Source organism: Camelus ferus, chromosome 9 (assembly GCF_009834535.1).
Source record: "Camelus ferus isolate YT-003-E chromosome 9, BCGSAC_Cfer_1.0, whole genome shotgun sequence".
Taxonomy (NCBI): Eukaryota; Metazoa; Chordata; class Mammalia; order Artiodactyla; family Camelidae; genus Camelus; species Camelus ferus.
In genome coordinates, this window is record NC_045704.1 from 52,803,460 (window position 1) to 52,828,192 (window position 24,733).

Genomic DNA, 24,733 nt, shown 5'->3' on the forward strand with positions numbered 1-24,733 from the left:
AAGTGGCTTCAGTTAAAATTTAAATGTCAGCTGATTTCACACCGTGCTGGATCGTAGTTCTAGAAGAATTGAAAGAAGTATTTGTGTCATCTCCCCCACACTTCATGGTTCTGTTCTCCATACTAGCTCTGAGACGCGGTTTCCTTTCTTGAGGCTGCAGACTTAGTCTTCTCATCTGCAAAATGGGACGATAAGCATGTGTGCCTTGTAGGGATGTTGCGAGGATTGAGCCCATGGCGAGCCCCCCACCCTCGCCACACCACCTGCTGCCACTGTACTCTGGTGACCTACATGGATTATTTTTAAAACCTTGTTCTCACTCACCAGTTCTCTCCCTATGAGATTTGTGGCTCATGCTGGACTGGATCAACTCCTTGGATGGGTGCTCAGGAAGCAACCACTGTAATGAGGCCAGCTACAATTAGTTCTAACTAATGATCAGTTTGGCTTGGTTCTGTTAGCTTTAGTTTGGAACGTTCCTTTCCCATCATGACCGAGTTGACAGCGTCCCTTTCGGGAGGAGATGACTCTGTGTTTGTCTGTCTGTTATGTGCATCAGTGGGTCAACCAGCATAGAGCAGGTGATCCAAAACAGACGTTACTGAACAGGCCAGGATAGTGGTATGAGCTTGGATATTGAAGCCAAACATCTACAGTAGTGGTTCTCTGCCGATGAGCTGGGTCCCACCTAAATCTCACTGTTCTCTGTGTTAAAAACGAGGATGATGACAGTAACTACTTCCCAGGCTTCCTGCAAGATTAAGTGAGATAGTATTCACCATGGAGCCGAGCAAGTGTTCTAACACATTGTTTATTCCTCACATCAGGGGATTTTCTGTTTCAGTGAAAAATGTGTGTGATCGCTCCTGTGCAAAGGTAACAAGGCAGTGGAGCTCTGAGGTTTCCCCGTCTTCCACAGTTTGTCTCCAATAACGTTAAGTCACCAGTTGGCTCTGTCCCTGATCAGTAGCAACCCAGGCTAGTGTCTGACACCCTGAGCTGAGGGCAGCATTTTCCACGTCTTGGGTGAGCACCCTGCCTTCTCCTCCCCTCTGCGTCCTTCTCCATCAGTGTTTTTAGAACCCCCAAGGGCCTCCTGTTGGTACCAGAGCTGGGTGTTTATTTCCACTGAGTTTTCTGGGCCCAGTGAATATGGGGACCAATGCTATGGAAGCCTCACTGATCCTAAAGAAAATTCTGATTTTCAGCATTGCATTAATACAGAGCAGGGCCGTATCTGGTTCTTTGTTGTGTCTAAAACATCCAACACGGGGTGGAATGTCCTCAGAGACTTGAAGGGAAGAATGGAGACTGTGACACAAAAGTTTCTTGTAAGTGGAATTAGCATCTATGTAAGATTTCAATGTAACACTGAACAGAATGTTTCTGAGTCGTGCAACGCTCAGCTTCTTTGAGCCACCATCATCTCTGGCCTGGACCATGGTGAGTCTCCTAACTACCTCCCTGTTTCTTCTCATGCTATTCTGCCTTCTATGTTCCATACAGAAGCCAGAGGTAGCCTTTATTTTATTTTTCGGTTCTTTTATTTATTATTAAAAATTTTTTTTAAATCGAAGTATAGTTGATTTACAGCATTGTGCACGTTTCTGGTGTACAGCACAGTGATTCAGTCATACACATATATGGTCTTTTCCCTTACAGGTAATTGCAAGCTGTTGAATACATTTCCCTGCGCTGTACAGTAGGACCTTGTTGTTTACTCTGTATATAGCGGCCTGCATCTGCTCACCCCAAACTCCTGATGTACCCTCTTCCCCACCCCCTTCCCCTCTGGTGACCGAAAGTTTGTCGTCTATGTCTGCGAGCCTCTTTCAGTTTTGTAAGTAAGTTCGTTTGTGACATTTGTTTAGATTCCACTGATAAGTGGTATTGTATGATACTTGTCTTTCTCTGTCTGACTCTCTTCACTTAGTATGATCATCTCCAGGGCCATCCATGTTGCTGCAAATGCCATTATTTCATTCTTTTTGTGGCCGGTAGTATTCCATTGTGACTATATGCAACTTCTTTACCCAATTAGCCAGAGTTAGCCTTTAAATACCTAAGTCAGCACGGCTCTCCATCTCTGCCAGAGTAGAATCCAGATGGCCACGGCCCCGAGCCGCCAGTGTCTGCCCTGGCCTCCTTTGTTCCCTCATCTCCTCACTCTTGCCTCACTTCACAGGCACTCCCTAACCCTTCTGTCTGGAATGCCCCTCCTCAGGGACTACCTGGCTCCCTCCTTCCCTTGTCCAGCTCTCCATTCCAAACAGGTCGCCATCAAAGCGGTCTTCCCTGACCGCCCATCACGGCAGCACCCCACCTCTCACTTTCTATCACTTACCCCCCTTTATTTTTCTTAAAATAACACCACGCTTTGCCTTGCTGTAGGTGTGTACGTTAGTTTGTTTATTGCCTACTTTTAGGACAGGAGGGCAGACACTTTGCTTTACTCACTGTGACAGTTCCAATGCCTAAAGGAGTTCTTAGCACATACAGGTACTGAATAAACATTTATTAAATGAATTATTAGAAAATGATAAGATTAATAACTAAAATACCCTTGCGTCAGTGCTGCTGCTGTTTGTCGAGTGTGTTCGATTTCCTTGGCACAGGCCGACTGGCTATTTGCTCACTTGCCTGAACGTATCACCTCGCTGAATCAGTACAACAACCCTCTTATATTAGACAGTGAGAAATGACCACGATAATCATTGTCATAGGTAATATTTATCAAGCACCTACTCCAGGCCAGACAGCAACTGCTGTATGAACGATTACAAGTCCCATTTTACAGATGAGCAAACTGAGGCAGTTTGATGAAACAACCAACCCACATGATCAGAGACCAGTGAAGTCAGGCTTCAAGGCAACTAAGCATGTCTCCAAACCCAAGGTGATTCTCTACCCTGCTTTCCTGGCCAGAGGGGAAATGGCTTGGCCGAGGTCAGAGTCTTCTAAGCTGGAGTTCATATCCAGGTGCTGCCAGCTTCGAAGTCCAAGGTGCTCTTTGCACTTCGCCTCCCAGCCCATCTCCTGCACCCCCAGCCCTCGGCAGATGGCCAGACACACAGCCGGTTGTCTTTCCTGCTGAGCAGGTGAGTCGGGGGTGACCTGAAGAGGGTCAGGGCATGGACAGAAGCCACAGCCCTCATTTCTCATCCAGTGGGGTACGGTGGTCCAGGGCTCTGGTCCGCTTTGTGCCTGTGGCTCCCTGGGCCAGAAAACTCTCAGGCATCACTTGGGATTCAGCTTCAAGTCCCTTTGGGACCAGGCTTGTTTTTCTTTGCCGATCTGACCCTATATGATCTCAGACCTCAGGAGCTGGTTAATCCGAACACGCCTGATGGATAATTGTTTCTAACTTAGTACCTACACTCCCTGCCTGTTAGAAGCATTAGGAGACTAGGAGGGACTCTGCCGGCGGCAGGCCTATAAAAAAAATCAGAGGGGCAAGCCAAAAAGAACACAACAACAGGCCAAAGCGATGCAGCAGACGCCATCACTGGTCCACTTGTCCTGAGATGAGTAAGAGGTGCCGGCAAGATTAGCCAGGACCCCAGGGGGCACTTCTGTCACTCCTGCTTCCATGGGTTAGATGGAGGGGAAGTGCAGAAAACCTGATCTCTATTTAAAATGCCCAGTTTTGTATTCAGAAATGGAAGTCTTTATGCACAGAGACCAGAATGAGAAAACAGGTGGTCTAAGGCTGGATCCCAGGATCTCAGTGAGAGCTGGTGACATCACCACGTCCAGAAAGCAGTCTGCCATCTCCAGCAGGGCGTGCTTTCCCAGCAGAGGTCACGGTGTCTAAACGACACATCCCTGATCCGCAGGAAATGAAGACAGGTAGACCTAACGTTAACACGAGACTGACCTCTGACACAGCGGCGCCCCCAAGAGAAACGGGTGCAGGTGTCCACCCAAAGACACGTGCACAGATGCACGTAGCAGCTTTAGCCATAAGGAGAATCAGAAAACAACCCAAGTGCCCACTGAGAAGAAAATGGATACACAAAGTGGGGCAGAGTCGTGCAACGGATGCTTCAGATCGAGAGCAACAAGGGAGCTGCTGGGTCACGCCAGACACTGCCGTGCCAAAGGAGCTGGACGCCGAGGAATACACACCGTCCCACCCCTCTGCCAGCAGTTCTAGGACAGTGACGGCGACTGACCAGTCAGAACGGTGGTCACCACTAGGGGGCACTGCCTGGGAAGGGGCAGGAGGGAACTTCCAGTGCTGGAAGAGTTCTCTATTTCGATCAAAAAGGTGGTCACAGAGAGTTAGACAGACAACATAATTCATTGATCGCAGGACCGGCAACATCATTTGCAAGATCTCATGCACACTGAAAATGAGGGGTCTCTTGCTGGCAAACTTCAGTTTTACTTTAATAAAAAAGCAAAACTAACGTGATAGAATCAGAAGGAAAAACATCTTTTTTTTTTTTTGAACGGAGATATTGCGGATTGAACTCAGAACCTCGTGCATGCCAAGAATGCATCTTACCACTGAGCTGTACCCGCCCCCTAGAAGAAAAGAAACCCTGATTTTGGGGGGGGGGCTGTTGGGGAAGGGAGTGATTTTTAAAAAGGCCCCACATCACTCCTTGATGTAGTTTCTGTTCGACTCGACAGTGCCCGTTTCCTGGCGCCCTGGCCACACTGCCTTCCAAAACTCATTAGACTGGCATATTCAAAGGAGAAGAATTAAATCAAGCCGAAGAGCTCAATCAAGCTGGAATGTACATTGGAAATTTGTATTTGTATTTAACTCAGCTGGGCTTCAGAAGGAGCTGGAAAACCAGGAAGGATGGCACCTTCTCCCCAACGTGACCCAAGAAAACAGCAGGAGGCTGGGGAGGACAACATCCCAGTCCAGCGAAGACGCCGGGGGTGTCTGGGGTGAGCCACGCGAGCCCTGTCTGCCAGAAGCAGGCGGGAAGAGGGAGGCATCCAAGTCAGGGGGTGATGATCAGTGGTGAGCTTTCACAATGGGCAACCCAGCAGGCAGCAGCTCAGGGTGGGGGACTGATGGAGATGGGAGCACCCCACAGACAAGGATGGGCCTTCCTGGGCTCCACCTGCGCCTGAAGATATTCTTCCTTGGCTTGAGTTTTATTTTTCTTTTTGGCTCAGAGAGGGCAAGAGGCTGGGGGGGGGGGAGGTAGCCCTTGGACCTGTCAAGATTCAGAGCTGACCAAGACTCCTGCCCTGAGCATGTTTTGAAAAAGACAATTCCCAGAGACCAGACAGGTACAGAGCCAGGCTTTCAGGGGTGCAGAGGAGTGGACAGGCCACCCTCACTTCAGGGGCACTGTGGGAAATGGGACATGGGACATGGGACATGGGGGGCAGAAGCTATGGCTCTGGAGCTTCAGAACTGGGGTCAAATTTCACAAGCCTCCCCTATGAGTTACCTCTCCCCCTCCCCCAAGGTCATGAGCAGCATTACCTCAAGCACGGTGTGTAAGTCTATACATGTCACTCTTCTCATCCCAAAATGAACATCACACCAATGAAAACCATTCCTTGTCACATTGCAGCATTACACAAATGCATTATGTACATGCCCTCATATGAGTTCTACAACCAGCTCACACGGCGGGTACTGATAGCATCTTCATTTTGCAAATAAGTGAGCTAAGGCACAGAGAGGTTAAGCAACTTGCCTAAGGTCACACAGCCAGGATACAAGCTGAGCTGAGGTTTAACCCAGGGATCCTGGCTGTAGAATCTGTGCTCATAATCACTCCACTATCCTCTTTAGGGATATAGGGAGTGAAACAGTGAGAAATCCTAAGTAAAATGGCCTACAATGTGGCTGATACTCAAAATTAACCCCGTCCTATTTTCTTCCATTTTTCTGAAGTACAGTGTTGCAGCATCATTTAACCACTCCGGCTCAGTACTTAATTAAGAAGGGACAACCCAGAAAGGTTAAGTAATTAGCCCAAGGTCACACAGCATGTATATACTGAAGTGAGAACATAATCAAGCATTACATGTCTTACTCCAGGGAGATTCGTGACTTTCTCCTGGGACCCATGTGGCATTTATGGTGAATTTCCTTTTCTTCTGTAATTTGGTGAGAATTTGTCTCTTTTTCAAGTTTGGAAAGGGGGTGGGCTGCTGCTGGAGCTACAAATTAATAAACGTGGACATAATCTTGGTTTGGATTTATTTACATCTTCCATAAATCATATTTATTGAGTGCCTGGGGTGTACAAGGCATTGTGAGCAGTCCTACGCATTAAGGCAAGGAAAAAATAAACATTACAGACACTTGGTATATACTGCAGACTACTTAAATATCCAAAGCCATCAAATAAATCATCAGACTGTTTAGAAATAGGCTCTGGCATGCTCCCTGCAAACTTTCATACAAAACCCCAAAATTGTGCAACTCGGAATGAGGGCTGCTCGGTGCTGGGAATATTTGTTAACGCAAGTGAGTGGGTCGTAGGTGCTGGAGTCGTCCACGTTTTGGAGTTTGGGAATATTGTGGCTTTCTTCTCAGTCTCCCTACTCGGACTAACATCTTCAAACTGAGCAATAAAAAAAAATGGAGCCATAAAACACTGACAGCACACCATTTGCAATTTCGCTGACCCAGCCCAGAAACAATCTCTGCACCATCTTGAAAGGTGTCAAGAACATGACTGTTAGAAGTGCAGGCTGGGGAGCTGCAGGTGCATGCACACACACGTGCACACACACACATGCACACACACAAACATGCATGCCGCCCCTGTTTCCTTCACAGCGTGGTAGGGGGAGGGTTATAGAAGAGCTTGCATGAGATCTTGCCGTAAACTATAAAACCCGTTTCTGCAGACAAAAAGCTACTACCCACCACTTAAATAAGGGCTGACTCCTATTACAAGTTCAATCCAAATGGATTTGCTGTTTCTTCTCCATTTCAAAGTCTAGCGGAGGTAAACCCACTCCCTCCTTTTGCATATCTTGTAGCTCAGGAGCAGAATCTGTTTCCTTCCTCCTTTATTCGGTAAAGGCTGAATGAGCATCAGCTGTGTGTCAGGCACTGTGCCAGGCACTGGGGAAGCTGAACATAAACAGGACGTGCCCCTGTCCTCAAGGAGCCCACAGTCTCATAGGGGAAACCCCATGTAAGTCAGGCATCATAATCCAGCAGGAGAGGCTTCATTCAATCAGTCCTGCACTGGGTTCCAGCATCACAGACTGTGGAGTCCCCACCAGATTCCCAGTGGAAGTAACTGAGGATTTTGAAGATGGCATTGGTCTTAACTCTATGAAGACAAAGTAAGAACATTCCAGATAGGGTCCAAGCATATGGAAACAGGAGCAAGAGAGACAGAGGAACTCATGACGTGTGTGGAAGAATTTTAGCTTAGCCAAGAGACATCTGGAACTCTTGTGAAGACTAGGAAGGAATTTCAGGGCTAGATCACAGATGCCTTTACACACAAAGACACAGAGCGTGAACTCTTTCCTAAAAGCAAGAGGAAGGCATCAAGGATTATTACAGAAGGGAGTGACAAAATCAGATTTTCCTTTCGGAAACATCTCTTCCCTATCATTTTCCTTTTTAAGCTCCCTATGCTTCTGAGAGCAAAATGCATGCTCCAAGAATGATCTTGTACACTTCAGACAAATCTCCTCCAGGGTTAAAGATGATTCAGTGCAGATTATTTTCGAGCCCCAAAAACAATCTGTGGAAGACATACCAACTTTACTGAAGCACAATGTGTGCATTTTCAAAATTGTCAAGGTTTACAAGGAAAGCAGCAAAGAGGCAAAAGAAATCAGGAGGGAGAGAGAGAAAAACAAGGGAGTTAGGAGAGAGAAACAGACATGGAGGATGCAGGTGTCTAACCTGTACAGACGCAAATCTCGACTTTGCCCTTTGCCAACGGCACACACCTGTGTCAGCTGCCTCTGCCTGAGCCTTGGTTACCTTATTTTAAAAAGGTTAAATCCTCACACTTTCTCATAGGGTTGGCATGGACTGGATGTTCACAGGATGCTCTCCCTTTCAATAATGCAGAGATAACCCAGGAGGAGACACATGCACCACCTCTCTCCCAGCCAGGTATGGCCATGTGACTCGCTCTCCCAAAGGGATGTGAGTGGAAGTGATCTGTGTCCCATCTGGACCAAGGTTTTTAAACTGAGCCTGTCTGCTCTTTGCCCTCCTTCCTTTTCTACTAGTTGGGGGTAGATGACCCTGAGGCCCTAGGGGACAACGAAACCACAAGACAAGAGGAGCTTGAGTCCCGGAACCACTGCATGGAAAAGAGCCACCCTCAATGGAGGACTCTGACTGGACTCTTCCAGGAGCACAAGATCTTGTGTTGAGCCATTTAAACTGTCGAGTTTATTTGTTATGGAATCTAACACTATACTGACTAATACAGCATGCAAACTGCAGGCAGACATAACAAAAACCATGGTTTAAAAGGCACCAGATGAAAGGAAAACACCGCACACCTGCTTTTGGCATTTTCTTTTTAAGGAAAAGAAACGAGATCCAATTTCCAGAGGATGGTTTTTCACCAGTGTCTTTGGAAGAACCTTTTAATTGAGCAGCCCCTAATGAGATTATCTCTTTGAGGGGGAAAACAAAGCCAAGGCCAAGTTTCTTTCCTCCCCTTCTCCCTTAAAAGCCTCCTGCCAAGTTCTAACTGCTATTATTTAACAAGTTCTTCAATTTAAAAAGTTACCATCTACTCACCACCCTGGTGAAGCTGTCAGTTGCTGAGAAATGGAACACAGCCAGCTGATTAGTTCTGATGGACTGCGGTGTGGAAATCCAGTCTCTGTCACTGAAGTGCCTGTTCATCCAATTAACCAAATTACTACGGGGAACTCTCGCCAAATGCAACTTAGTGGCCGGCTGCTGGGGAGGTCAGGGATGGTGGAGGAGGGGATTCTGTCAAGTGTCGGCTCCTCCTTCCCTGTCCTCAAGCCAGAAAGAGTGGTGCCTGCAGAAAGAGCAGAGCAGACCCACCCTACTGCTCTCCTGCCCGGCATGAAAATGTAGGTGTGACTCTTTAAAAGGGTGTCTCCGTGTTGTTGTGATGACAGCCACCACCACCGTCGTCACCATCAATAGTGATGCTGCTTTTACTTCATCATTTCACACCGACTGCTAAGGCACCTGCTCTGTGCCAGGCGCTGAGTTTGGAGCTGAGACTAGCAGAAGACATACTGGTCTAAGACTATGTCTTTCTGGAATTAGTATCCTAACAGGGAGAGACAAACAGCACAATTTTTCAACCTCAACACTACTGGCTTTGGGGATCAGATCCTTCTTCGTGGTGGGGGCAGTCCTGAGATTGCAGGGTGTTGGCGAGCCTTCCCTGGCATCCATCCACTAGATACCAGTAGTATCTTGAGTTGTGACAAGCAAAAATGTCTCAATACATTATCAGCTGTCCCATAGGAGCAAACGCACCCTCTCAGCCTCTCTTCCCCATTGAGAACCACTGCCTTCAGTGGTTACCCAGATAAAGAGATACCTACTGGTTGGGATTCAGGCTGGGAAGGATAGAAACAGTAGAGTGAGACAGAGGCAGCTGGGTGGTCAGGGAAGGCTCCCTGGGGAGGTGGCATTGAAGCTGAGACTCCAGATGAGGAGGAATCAGCTATGTGAGGATCTGAAGAGGTACGGAATCTGGATTTTATTTAAAGCACAACTAAGAGAGGCAAGATCGAGTGCTCTGGTGCGGAAGTCAGAACTCTAATGCCTCAGTTTCCCCATCTGTTTAATGGAGACACAAAAGCACCTGTCTGGGAGAGCTGAGGTGGGGATTGAGTGAGTTCATGCATTTGAAGTGTGGAATCTGGAGTCTGGTGCAAAGTCAGCGTTCACTGGCTGCCCAGCGGGAGGCTGGAGCTGCCTGGAATCAGCCCAGGGCAGCAGACTGCCCACGTCTCTTTCCCCCTTACAGCACTCCGGGAGCTTGGACTTGGCCGTGGTGGGAGTGTTTATATCACGGAAATTGGCAAGTGCTAGGAATCGGGGTTTCTCCTCCAAGTGCCAAGAGTTAAATGTCTGTCAGCACACTCCTGGTTGTCTGTTATTAGTATTAGGTTTGGCAACCAAAGGGTTTTGAACATAGGAGTGAGCTGATGGGATTTAGGTCTTTAAAATGTAACTGACTATTTTGTAGAGAAGAGACAGAGATGTGAGGGTAGGGGAGGAAGCAGGAACACCAGTTGGGAGGCCCTGGTCAATGAGACCAGGTGGTGAGGGTGGACTTGAAGATCAGGGTCAGATCTGAGACATATCCCGGAGATAAAGGGGGTGGACTTGCTGGTGGACTGGACCTGATGGACAGACTAGGGGTGACGTTTCTGGACTTTCAGGCAGATGGAGCGTGATGTGATCTCTGTATCACTACTACTGCTGGCAGCCATAACAACAGCAACAAAGTTCCTGGTTGCCTTCTGCTGAGCTCCCACGTATTTCCATATGAATATATATTTCCATGTATTCCATATTTCCATATATTTATTAAGTACAGACAACTTCCATATTATTTCTCCAGTCTTCTCTAAAGCGATGTGAAGGAGTTGTAATTAGATTGAGCTACATGTGACTGTGGCACTGAGGCTCAGAAGAATTCAGGGGCTTTGCCCAAAGCACCGGGGGGCCAGTGGCACATCCCAGGTCTCGGGCAGCTCTCTCTGACTTGGAGGTCCACGCCCACCTCCAGTCTGCCTCACTTTTTCTCCATTCTGAATCTGCTCTACAAATGCCCTTGGCCCTGGAAGAGGGGCCTCTTTGCTCTTGGGGTATCTTTGGGGTGGATGCCGAGCTGTGTTCTTCATAGTATTCGGCAAGCAAGGAAGCCCAGGAGAGGCTGCAGCTGGAGGAGGTTAGAGGAAGCTCCCTGCTTGGCTCCCTTGCTGCCTTCCACTTCTCCCAAACTTTCTGAGACTCTTTTTCCTGGGCATGATTTATAAGGACTCAAGCAGGTGGCTCTCAAGTTCCGGGTTGTGTAATTATCATTAGCATCACTACCACCATCACCATCATCATCGCCCTCATAACAGAACATTTATGGACATTAATACATACAGGTATATTAACATACATTGTTAAATTGCTAAGAGTGCAACAGGCATCATGCAAATGCCTTACCTCACTGGCTCAGCTCTGTGAGGTGGGTCACATTATTATCAAAATAGAGATAAAAGAGACTGAGGCTTCGAAAAGATAAAAGAAGTTGCTCAGATCACGTGGCCAGTAAGTGGAAGAGCCAGAATTCAAATCCTTAAGAGCCTACAGGGTTCTTGGGCTCCAAACCACTTGTTCTTATAATTAAATTGCCCTCTATGCCACTAGGTGCTTAAAAAGGCTAAGATATGCAAAGGTTTCCCTCGGTCTGTTTTCCTCAATGACCCCCTGCTGTGTCCCCCCAACCCCCACCCAGCGTGAGTCAGCCGCTCCAGCCAGGTGACTGAGTCAGAGGTCAAGTGGGATAGGGTCCCCTTGGGTGACATCATGCCTCCCATCAAGGAAACACGTCCCAGTGCCACAAATCCAAGGGCAGGACAAACTCTGCCTGTGGGGATGTGTTCAGTTGGGAAAAAAGCACCACCACCATATTTGTGTGTTCCAGCTCCTCTTGTCTCGTCTTTTTTGCCATCAGTGGTTCGTAGAATTGGACAGGCACCTTTAAGAACTACATACAATGGCATCTGACTGGCTCATCTTGGCTGAACGCTCTCTTTAGAAGGGACGGAAAAGCGCATCTGAATCCTGGCAATTGTGTCATACTGGTGAAACCCACATCTGTGTAGATAACCCTTCAAATGTTCCGAAGAAAAAGTACACACACCACCACACCAACCATAACCAGAAGTGGAAACATTCTTTTTGTGCTTGAAAACAGACAGTCTGGTCTGTTACCATTATTTGTGTCAGTTGCACTGATACTTTCCTTGGCTTAGAGACATGCGTAAACGGACTGTCGTGAATGCAAATTTTGTGGTAAAGGCCATTTATACGAGCAAACTCTTGACTTTTCCAATCAGTAATCTTTAACGTGCCATCCGGATTATGTCTCTATTTGGATTATTTATGAGAATTCTTCCTGCTGCAAACAGGCAGAGTCGCCTGTCTTTGGCAACAGGTCTGAAAGTTTATTGACTTAGTCTTCCTACCCCCACCTCTCCCAGCACACTTTTTCTTCCTTCTTCTTAATAGGTTGGTATAGTGACATGTAAGAGAACCTCAGGGTGTGGTTGTGACATTTAAAAAGAAGACTGTACTTCCTTGGTGAAATCAGTCCGATGTTTGCATTTATAGGACCCCTGAAAACTTTGCAATATTCACATATGCTAACTAGACCTTGGCCCAGTGTCACCTGCTCACCACAGAGGCACACGTGTTCAATAAAATCACAGTCCCTGTGACCTTAGGGATGCTTCTGAGAGCTGATGGAGGAATTCCCTGACACTCCTATTTAAAGGAAGCTGGTAGAGTTTGCTGAATGCCTTCTAACCACACCGCTTCTTTAGAAGGGATGAAGCATGCATTTTCACTTTTCAGCAATGCGGGAGGAAGGAAGCCTTATGCCTATCTTGCAGATGAGAAAACTGAAGCCCCAGTGATGTTAAATACCTCACCCAAGGCTACATGGCTTGTAAGTGGTTGAAGGAGACTGGACCCGGGTCACTGACATCCTTCAGAGCCCTGCTTACTAAAGTGTCCTTTTGATATGAAACTCCTCGGGTCCAGGTTAAACATATAACTCATTGTTCAGATTGTGATGATTTTGAGCGAGAAAAGGAGTGATCTTAAAAATTAGGCTCATCATAAGATCATACATCGTATGTCAGGACAGTCTCAGACAATCAGAACATGAGGTTACTGGAGTTATAAAGGTCAGTTCCCACGCCCCATCCCAGACCCACTGGGTCCAGGCTCTAGGGGCGGGACTTGGACATGGTTTAACAAGATTCCCGGTGATGCTCACTGTTACCAAGTGGTCCCTGAATCCTGGCTGGCTACTTCAGAATCATCTGGGGAGCTTGTTAAAATACTGGTTTTGGGGTCTACCAGCACTATGTATTTATATTTGGTACGTCTGATCTGGGGCACAGAATTGTGCATTTGTAACAAGGGTCTGTAACATTCTTGCTAAATAACAAATCATTATTAACAAAATAGGGGCTGAATTCAAAACATAGCCTTCCGTTTTGTTACACATGGGGAAGTAGGAAAATCTTCATCTTATAACTCTTTTTCAAAAAGATGTTTCATTTTTTGGTAAAGAATTGAATCAAAAAAGAAGGAATATTTTCTGCCACCCCCTGGCTGGTGTATGAACTTGGGGAAAGTTCCTTTCCTTCTCTGGGCTCCAGTTTACACGTGTTTATAAAAGGAAGAGCAGAAGGAATGTCTCAATTTAATTAGTTAAAATATACCCAACATATACTCAGAATCATGCTTAGTATGTAAAGAGCTCGGTGAACCTAACCGCCATGGTGAATTTTACCTGATCTGATTCTTCCCAACCTACTTTGCGATTTTAGTCTTTTTCCCTCATTACATACATACACATATACATATTACTATATCTAATTACAGTATAATGTTTCCAACCCTTAACCACTATACCACCATCTGCCATCTGACTACCTATTGTCACTCTGCTCAAAACCAATTTTCTGTAATTTTTCCTATTCCATCTGACTTTGTCCTAAAATGCAAAAGAGAGAAGAATTTGCTAAAATAATGATGTGCTGAAAAATCGTAAGAACTGGTATTCTGGAACAGAAAAGGACATTAAGAATACTTCTTCACCATGCTTTGTAATGGCTGTATAATACTCCACTGGAACACTTCAGTTAGCCAGTTGTCTGTTGTTGTATATTAAGGTTTCCTGGGTGTTTAGATACTATAATTGTTTGCTTACTTGCTTCCCTGTTTTGATTAGCTATGATAATTTTCTCTAAATAAAGTCAGAAGAATGACTTTGAATTTGGTGAATTTAATTGTTAGGAATGGCGTCTGAGGCCTAAGTAGGCAACACATCCCCCTTGCTGCTCTGACTCAGGACTTACTCTTTGTAACTCTCTTTCCCACTCCAATGGGTTCTAAGGAAAACAGGGCCAAAGAATTGTCTAAAATGAATAGTTGCTCAACAATAAAAAGAAAAAAAAAAAAAAACAAATAATACTCTGAAAACAGGGGAAAAAGTGGGTCATTCTTTGTTTAATGGCAAAGCAATATAAAAAGGCTTCCTCTTTCATGCTGAAATCCAAGTAATGCCTTCTGAGGCTTTAGTCACCAACTTCAAGGAAGGAAGAAAGTTTTTTTAAGCTGAGGATGGACTGTTTCTGTCTTATACTGTGTGTCAAAAAAAAAAAAAAAAAGTCACAGCAGATCTAAACCACACCAAAGGATATAGATGCCTTCTTACTGCAGGTGTGTGTCCCATTAGCCCTATTAATAGTATGTAATTATAACGCTATATATTTATAATAGAGCCTAAAAACAATGTGCACATTGCTGATGTTTAAACACCCACACGTCATATTTTGCTTACTTCCTAGGGAGAATTGACAGACGATGCTCTTAGTATTTGACAAGACTTAACCCGTTGTCACAATAATCCCACCAGCTTTTTTTCCCCTCCTAAGCTCGCAAATGAAATGAGACCCACAGCATGACTCAGTGGCGCTATTAGAGACAGATACTCCTGGGTGAGTCCAGATTCTGCTGTGTGACCTTGAGCAAGTCCTGAGCGCCGCACCTGGCGTGCGGTCTTGCTCTGGGAGGGCTCTCAACAAGTGCTTCCTGTAACTGTCACGAACTGGCCAGGCTACATCATTTGCTGGGAGCTTCCACGTGGCAGACAGGTCCTTGCTGGAGGACTCGACCTTTCCATTTTGATTGCAGCCGTGCAGGCGAACATCTGGGCATGCAGGAATAAGTGTGAGGGGTGTGCAAAGCCCCAGGCTCCCTCCAGTTGGGCCCTGCCTTCCAACGAGCTCCTCCAGGGGTCTCACCCGGCGGATCACTAACAGCAGACGAGAGCTGAGAGCCAGGGCTGTTGGTCATAACATTTGCATAGCACGTGAGAATTGACAGGGAGCACAAGCCTTCAGCCCAAAGCGAAGCTGTCCCCTGGATCCGTTTTAATGGGCATCGGTGACTTCTGTCCTTGCACGGCTGGAGTACATCTTCCCTGACACGGCTCCCAGCCCTCCCTATTATCGGGAAAAGTTCTTGTGCTTCGCACACACCGAGCAGGGAACAAAAGCGGCGGGGGAAGTGTCAGAGAGAGAGATCTGAGCCGGGTTTAAAAATGATATGCTGGCAGTCAGCTCTGCTGGGCTGGGGAAAGTCTGGCCATTATAAAGGTCCAGAGAAGTTGCCTTGGCAGTTGACATCCCAGCTCTGCTTGCCTCGCATCCTGTGTTCCTGCACTTCCCGGGCCCAGAGCTCAGGGATCTCCCGTCTTAACTCCCATCTCCAAGCAGGTCACCATCATCCACCGGCAGTCAGACTTGCAGACCATGTGTTCTTGCATCCCAGGCAAGAATTGCAGGTCAAATGCAATCACCTTTTGCCTTCACACTGGAGAAAAAAGCTTATATATACATATAATTTTAAATTTTAAAATTAGGAAATCCACTCTTTATTTCTTTGGAATATTGTCCTTTCAAGGATGTCTCTATTTGCATAGTTTGATCCTTTGCCTCTACCCAGCACCAACATTAGCGTGACCTTTTCCTGCTAATTGGAAAATCTTACGGAAATAAACCCTGTCAGAAAATGAGAAGTGACTCCCCCTTTGGATGGCCAAACGACCTCAGAGGGGGAAAGAAGTTCTGAATTTCTGCTCCTTTTGTGCACACACTGCAAAATCTTTATTACTTCGGAGAGCCTTGAAGCTCAGTAATGCCCCTCCAGTGCAAAGCGGAGTAAATAAATTTCTTCTTATGACCACTTTGGAGAAACACACAAGCAGATTTACTCAGCAGGGATAGATAGTGGACAGGATAATGAAGAGAGAATAAGAATATGATCGGGGTTTACAGCCTCTTCTGTCTCTTTAAAGGGTTTTAATCCTTCAGAAACAGGATACGGGGTCCATTTCCTTAAAGATACAGTGTCCCTTCTGGGACAAGTCATGTTATAAAAAGCTAAGATGTAACATCTATCTCGCAATATTGATTGGCACTTTAGTGTGATAAAAGGGGTTGAACCTGAAGGGGAAAAAAAGGGAAAAAAAAGGTAAGCGGGAATGACTCTTTGAAGAATTCAAAGTGTCCCTGTAATATCAGGCCAAACTTTAACGACAGAGAAACAAAAGCATCCTTGGGGCCGGTGACAGTCGTCGGCAGGGCTGGATGATTGGGGCGGGTTTCAGGGACAACTGATTCACCTCGGCCGGGAAATGACTTGTTTTAAAAGCAAGTCTGATGATTCTGATGATGCTTAGATGGACCCAAAATGAGTCAGGCTAGATATTCTGATCCACTGCCGCTGATCGAAAGGGCAAGGACCACTCTCTTGAGAGGCGTAGAGTGAAATGCTCCAGTGACCCAGTTGTTTCAGTTCACCGCCCAGATTCAGTGCAGTCGACGTCCCCCCAGTGCTCTGGGGTGAGCACAACCAGTATTCTCTCCCCAGGCATGATGACTGGCTCCTTTCCCCCAAATGAGGACACCTAACCTTTGCTGAGTATTCACTATGTATCAGGTACTCCCACTTAATCCTCACAAGAATTTCAGTGGCAAGGTTATTAACCCCAGCTCACAGACTAAAAAACAGAGGCTCAGAGAAGTCCTGCATCTTATCCAAGGACACACAGCTCAAAAGGAGCAGAGCTGGGTTTCAAACCCATGTCTGCCTGAATCTGAAATGCACACTCTCCCCCATCATGTTGCCCAGATCAGGCTCCTAAGAGGATCTGAGGTTGCCCTCCTGTGATTTGGTTCCTGACACACTACCTCCTCCCAAGAACCCCCGACGTCCTCTCCAATTTGTGGACGGCTCCAAGTGGCGCCCAGCACAGTGGGGTGTTTAGCTTGATGCCAGCAGCACACACCTCCCGTTGAGTTGTGACAACCAAAAATGTTTCCCAACATTGCCAGATGTCAGGGAGTGGAGTTCAATAATGTGAAAACCACTGAAATAGAGCATCAGATGGGAGGTGGGTATATAAGATGTAACGTGTAAAAGGTGGGGCATGGGAGGTGGGAAGGGATAAATTGAGAGTTCGAGATTTGCAGATATTAACTATTATATACAGAATAGATAAACAACAAGTTTCTTCTGTAGAGCACAGGGAACTGCACTCAATGAAATGAAAAAGAATATGAAAACAAATATATGTACGTATATGGATGCCTGAAACATTATGCTGTACACCAGAAATTGATGCTACACTGTAAATGGACTATACTTCAATTTAATAGTAAATTTTTAAAAAGGTGGGATATTAATACGTCATTATTAGAATTCAAAACATGGAACCCTTGCCCTATAACTAATGTCACAGGCAATAGAAAGAGAGAGAGAGAGACAGAGAGGAAGCAAACATGTGTCTCTGACCCCATATAATGTAACGAATCTAAGGATCATGTCACAAAACCTAAGTGAAAACAATATGCAAACTTAAAGGGAAATTTTTCAAAGTATGTTGAGGTTGTGAGACCGGCTGTGTGCATAACTGTACACACACAACCAACAGCACAAATCTTACTGCATGAAGTTATCCCCAGACTGAAAGGACTGGAGGTGAGGGACCCCAGCAGGGAGGGGGGTCCTCTGCATAGTGCCTGTAATATGTCAGGTCCTGCCAGGAGCCCTGTAAGGTGGGCCCCATTTCTCTCCCTTTCCAGAGGGGTTCCAGAAGGGCGAGGAACTCAGCCAGAATCAAACAGTCTGTGGCAGATCCAGGACTGACATCAAGATCTTTCAGATGATGCTTCTAACTCCTGGGGCCCCCAAAGGGAAAAAGAAGTTGGCCTCTTCCTCTCATCGATAGCAGCTCGTGGACGGGAGTGATCATTTGTTCGCATCCTTGGCCATCCTTCAGTTTTCTAGACCTGCAAAGTCTTCTAAGGATCCCTGTGCACCTCTCAGGGTGCCATGGCCTTCCAGAAGCCCAGAGATGCATGGGGGTAAAAAGGGATCATCTCAGTGCAAGGTGGACCGGGAGTGCAGGAGGAGCCCGGGGGCAGAAGACAAGGTGCAGAGATCCCGAAGACATGTGTGGCCATTACGTGTGCTGGGGGGTGATGGCCACATGGGCAAAATGGCGTCTTTTGGCCACGGTGGGAGGTGGGGAGGAGCAGGTGAGGGCCACTTCCTCTGTGGGGAGTTGATGGAGTTCTGAAGGGTAAAGAGCTCTGAGGCTCAAGGGAGGGGGTGCAAGGAAGATGCGACCAGTAGGAGCAGAACCCAGGTTTGGGAGATACTGAGGAACTACAAGCATGCCAACAGCTTATTTCTTTCTGCTGGAGCAAAAGGGACCAGGCAGCAGGGAGGGCAAGTGACAGATGCAATGCCCATTTTAGGCCCGTCTGCCCAAGGGAGAACCGTCCTTGGAAACAATCACAACGTCCACCAAGGGCTTTTTTACCTGGGGGTCTCCATTTTGAGATTTTTATGCCAACCTAGTGCCTGGACCCGTGGGAAAGACAGAGCTGTGTCAAAAGTAAGAGGAATTTAATTTCTTCTAGCAGTGGTGGGTAGCAGGTGGGCAGGGAAAAGGGAAAACCCTACAGAACAAACCATGTGTATAAGAAATTCAGGAAGAGTCAGATTGGGACTAAGGAAAAAAAAATAGTGGGAGAGAGAACCTGGAAGATGTCAGAACTCTGGGGAAAGAGAAAAAAAAAAAAAATCCTGTTTGGGAAACAGTCCGAAGTTGTTTCATAACATTTTAAAACCAAAGCTGGCTCAAACATAAAAGACTTCTCCTTTCTTGATAAGATTACCTCTTTACATCCTGCCCTCACCATTTCAACAGCGCTAAAATAATCTTTACTTTAGGACAGTTAATCTGAAGTCTGTCTTCTTGAAGCATCTTTATTAAAACTCCTCTAAGCACTGGCAGTGCTTGGAGCTGTCTCCCTAGCCCTTCACAACCTTCCCTCCCGGAAAATGTGTCCCACATGCTGAAAATAGAACCAGGTCCCTGGCTGGAGTAGTGTGGGAGGGGGGCATGGGGGAGACGGGGGCCCAGCCGAGGCATTGCTAGGGCTGTGACCTGGAGGGCCCCAGAGATGGAGGAGACACTGGACAGAGGGAGGAGCCATGTCCTTCTGGTTTCCCAGTTCATTTGAATCCTTAGAAGCCTCCAAATTTATGAGTCTTGTCCCAGGGGGGTTCAATGAGAGTCCCTTACTGGTTAAAGGGGGGTGGTTCCAGATCCTTCCATGGCTTCGGGATTCTGACCCCGCGGGGCAGAGAGTGAACGGAGCTTGGGATTCGGTGTTGGTGGACGTGAGTGCGAGCCCCAGGCCTGCCATTCTGTCTCAGCCTCCTCAGAGCAGCAGCCCAGGGCGCCTCCTCCGAGAAACAGGCCCGAGCTCTTTGATCATTTTGAGAGTTCAGTGAGGAAAGCACACAGTAGGGACTCAAACACGATTCATCTTAGTCTAAACGGAAGTTGTTTCTAGCACCCAAGAGGAAGGAGGTAGGTTTGGGCACTGCGCCCCCTGGGGCGGCCCAGGCTGAGCCTGGGGACTTGGCGGGGAGGCTAGGGCGCCGTCGCCCGGCCTGCCTCCAGCCAAGCGGACACGGGAGCCGGGAGGGGCGCGGAGTCTGAGGATCCGGGCGCACGCTCCCGGAGAGAGATGAAGTTCTGGATCAAAAGTACGTGAGTTTTTGTAAATCAACTCTGCTTCAATTAAAAAAGAAAAAAGAAAAAGTATTACTGCCAAGAGGTCTGATGCCAGTCTGATTTTCTTTTGCTTCTCTTTGATTCACACTGGATGTGAACTTTTTGCATTATGCTCAGAGAACATTTTCCTTATAATTAAAACCCCGTGACTGCATTGGAACATCTACCTGTCAGTACTGAACATTTTCAGTCAACTTTTCAAGTTATGGAATGACCTTTTAATGTAAACATTACATTTAAAGTCTTTTATTACAGCAATGTTTCCTTGAATTATTGTTTTTTTTTTTAATTGAAGTACAGTCAGTTGCAATGTGTCCATTTCTGGTGTACAGCACAACGTCCCAGTCATGCACATACGTACATATATTTTGAAGTATTGCTTTAAATATTCGTTTCTTCCGTTGCTTTGGTATTCTTTTCTGAGAAAGCCAATAAAATACATATCAACAACAACAAAAAAGAAATTGCATGAGTTTCAAGTTAGAATCCTGAGCAACTATCTTCTTAATGTTCTTTTCCACGGTGACTATTTCTAGAGAATTCTCCAGGCCCTGTCCTTTCTCTTCTCCTTGCAGCCACGTGTCCACACACATACACATTCATACACAGGCACATATGTATATAAAACACATACACATACACTGACACACACACACACAAATGCACCCAAATACACACTTACATACTCACACATGTGTACGAGCACATACGCACTCACACACACATGCACACTATACACTCACAGATGGGTGCATCCACACAGCCACACACAACACACTCACATGTGCACACAAACTCTCACACACAACACATCTCTCCAAAACCCAATTCTTCCTGCAAGCTCTCAGTTTTAACTGAAGAGCTGGAAGTTCTCAGGTCACACCATCATCTGTTCAGACGTGTCACTCAGCCCACCCAGTGGCCTTGGTTTCACTGAAGCCAACACACGTGGCCTTTCTGGGTACAAGTCTTTCACTAGCTCTTCTGCTCTGGAACCTTCACATTAAGGACACCCAAGGCTTGCTCCCAGCCTTCCCCACCTGCCTCCCATGTCCTCAACCTTGTGCCTCACCTTTCTGTAGCCTGGGCCACATTCCTCCATGGAAGCATGCCTCCATGTCCCTGAGTTCGCCGATCTGTCTCTTCCTCGTCCACCCGCCAAGCTACATCTTATTCCTGGACCGTTTGCTCAACAGTCATTCACTCAGTGCCTCCCACACTCCAGGTTCTGAGCTGGGTGTGGGTGCGTGGCGGAGGGTGGGGAAGGGCTGCTTCAGAAGTATTTCTGCTCTCAAACTCACAGCTCTCTGCGGCGAGCTTCTTGGAAGCCTCCCAGGACAGCTTCTCTCTCTACCCAGGTGAAGCTGGTCACCTCCTTCTAAGGATCTCTGTTATCTCCACTACTGCAAACCAACTCATCTCCACTACTGCAAACCAACTCAGAGTTTTCACCCCTAACCCTGGAATTTTTTCAGCGCTGCCTAGATGCTGGAAGGCAGCTCACCAGCCCCTTGTATAAGGCAATCCCTGGGGGCCACTCCTGACCCTTCCCTCTTCCTCCTTTATTACCTCCAATCGTCACCTATCCCCTGACACACACACACACACACAAATGCACCCCCCCACACAAATGACCCCCTAAATCTCTCTCATATTTACCCCTCTCCATCATCCTCGCCTAAGCCCCCACCATCTCTTGCTTGGGGTGTTCCACTAGACTCCTGATCACTCACCACTTCCTGTAGTCCAACCTTCTTCCAGCAGCCGTGGCAACTTTTTTACATTATTAACATGGTAGATCAGTCTGCTGGCCTTTAATTCCTTCCCTCTGCTTCGATCATTAAACAGTCTTGGTTTTCCACGGCTCTGGTGTCAGATACCAAGACCATTTTCTACCCTGGCATCCTTGACCCACACCGTGGGCCCTCTTATTCTGTGAAGCCTTGTTTGAGTTCCTCCTCACCCCACAGGGCCTTTGCACATGCTGTTCCCTCTGTCAGGAACACTCCCCTTCCCCTGCTGATAACTCCTGAGTTCTATTAGCTCTCAGTTTAATTATTACCTTTGCAGGGAAGCCTTCCTGAACCTCAGGACTTAATCATTCCATCCTCATAAAAGTTCTAAATGCAGTTGGGTTCAAGGCCATCACATCACCATGTTCTGGGCCCAGCACTCTGGCATTTGTGAATCCCTTTCTCCACCAAAAAATATTAAAAAATAAATTTTATAACTGGTATAAGGGGGAAATGGGATCCAGACTGGATTCATTATTATGTACTCATTATTATGACACTCATTTTTTTCTCTTGCTTTTAAAAGAAACAAATCAAAACATTTTCATGGGCCCCTCAAAGTCTCGTGTGCGCTGTGCCTCCAGTTTCTGACAGATCCCTCGGCCCTGCTAGGTTGCCCTGCATTGAACTTGGCATATATGAACGTTTATGGTTAGGGGAGTGATGCTCCTGACTGAGGTCAGTCTCTGTCTCTGAGCTGCCAGAGATCGGGGCCACATCATCTCCATCCTCACTATTGAATCCCCAGAAGCTAGGGAAAGATCGCATTCTCTTCTCCTCCCGGGGCCTGACATGCACAGAGCGATGGGTATTCCCCCTTGCGAGGAGCTCTGCTGGCCTCTGTGGGGGTCCGCACCAAGCTCATCAATGGCCAACAGCTCTGAGCTGGAGCGGCTGAGCAGGGTATGTGGTCTAAGTACGGAATAACTGGCCTCGCTCTTGGACACCCCACGAAGGGATGCAAATGACCGATGTGTGGACAGTGTCACTTTACCACCAGTAACACCCCTGGGCGTGTGGAAGGAGCTCAAGGTGGCCATCCTGGGGCACAGCTGCCTCCTTGGATAGCCCCACGTGGGGAGGGGCAGTGGGACGTGAGCCCAGAAGCCTTGTTCGCCCACAGCTAAACTGTTCGCTTTTCAAATACCGGCCATGTGATGAGAGCTGGGCCACTGGAGGCAGCAGATCCGGCCCACCTGCTTGGACCCTGGGTGCTGGGGGCTGTCAGAGTGGCCCCCCTGCCAGCAGGCTGCAGGGTGACGGTTTCCAGGCTCAGCCCATGTTCCCACAGGCTGGTGTCCCAGGTTCATCAGTTGGAGCTTCAAGTGATGAGAACATGACAGGCAGCTCGACCCTTGACCCCACCCTGCTCACTGATTCCCAGCTGCGATTATTTTTAATTTTGATGACGTTCATTTGGGAGAAGGCAGCCCAGCCCCGCTACCTGATCCCACCCAGCTCTCAAGATCCTGGCCAGGTCTGCACATCTCATGAGGCAGGCTAGACAGAGGAGAGCTGGGGTCACATGAAGGCAGTGTTGGATCCCACCTCGTCTGCTTCTCGTAAAATGTGGACGAGTCACTTAAACTTTCTGTGAAAACTAAAGGAGATGATGTAGATGGAGGTTTATATACGCCTGGCCTGGCACGCAGAGACAGTAAACGCCGCTGTTGTTAACTTTTAAGTGTGCTGGCTTCTCCCCTGAAGCAAGACTGCCTCTCCAGTCAAAAAGCCCAAGTCAGCCTGCAAGCCTCAGATTCTTGCCTGGAACCAGCTCTGGGGAGTCCCAGGTCCAGAGAGCCCAAGCAGCAGCCACTGGCCTGCCTGTTGCCAGGACGACTCAGAGATGGCTCTGATGCCAGGGGGATTTTCCCAGCAGGAGCGGTCACAGCCACGTGCACCAGGACAGGCCACCTCTAGCTGCCCAGGAAGGCCACAGATTTGAGCGCTGGAAGGAACTAAAAGCTTTTACCAAATGGACTTTTTCAGGGAAGCCTGAATAAAGCAGAATCGAGGCGGGATAGGAGCCAGGGCTCTTGGTCCACACGTGTCCCTGGAAGCTGGCAGGGAGTGGAGCCAGGCACATTCAGTGCCCGGCTTGAGTTTGGAACTTTAACAAGCCCTCAGATTCCCAGTCCCCCTCCCGACAACAGCACGCTGTGCATCCGTCCCCCGCCCCCAGCCCCCGCCACCGCTCTGGGAACGGAGAGTCAGGAGACTGTGCGCGCCATTACTTTCCTTCCTAAACCAGGTCATTTTCTTGCCCTGCCCTCCGAAGGGCATGCTGATAAATCTCTGAGTGAGGTCCCAGGAAGTGAGGGTGGCATCAGTTCCAGTAGCTCACAGACAGAGGTGTCTGCTAAGAGTGACTTAACAGGAAGTTCTGGGGTACACCGAGAAGTTTTTTTTGGTAGGAGGCTAGTGTTTTGAGGCCATCCTTGCTGAAGAATCTTGTACAAGAGAGGACAGCCTGGTTCACCAGGGCCCTCTAAATTCATCAGACCATCCACTCAACCACCTGGAGCTAGTGCTTACTGAGTTCACAGGAGGGGTTATGCTGAGGAGAAAAAAAAAACCAGCCACAGTTCTTGGCCTTGGGATGCACCCAGTCAAGGAGGAGAATTCAGAGAGCCATTAAACAATTACTCAAATCAACCCCAAATTGATCCTGGGATGAACGCTCCAGAGCAAGGCCACACCCAGACCCCAGGTGCCCTGTTCTCATTCTACATCTTAAAGAGACATCAACACTCAGGAAGGATCCCAGAAGTGGGTGGCCGTGACGATGGTGGAGCATACAAGTGTTTCACATACAGGACAGCTGGAAGGTAGAAGGACCTTCGCTCGGAGAAGACAAGATCTGGGATGCTGGGGTGCCATCTTATGATATATGAAGGGTTGCTATTGATGGAGGAGGAAAATGGGCAGGTTATTTTCAGTGGGACCAAAAGGGAGAGGATGGAGAGGTGGGTGGAAGGGAGTGGCGGTGAGTCTCAGATTCACACAAGGAACTTCTGACTCCTAACTCCGGGAATGGCTGTACCTGGAAGCGGTGTCTGGTGTTGTTTCTGCCTCTGT

The 24,733-nt window shown here is 47.5% G+C and overlaps 1 protein-coding gene across 1 annotated transcript in view; it reads right to left on the bottom strand.

Moving 5' to 3' along the window:
* The window catches only part of MAF (MAF bZIP transcription factor), a 343,782-nt gene that overhangs the window by 103,549 nt on the left and 215,500 nt on the right, over positions 1 to 24,733 (bottom strand). The window lies entirely within an intron of this gene.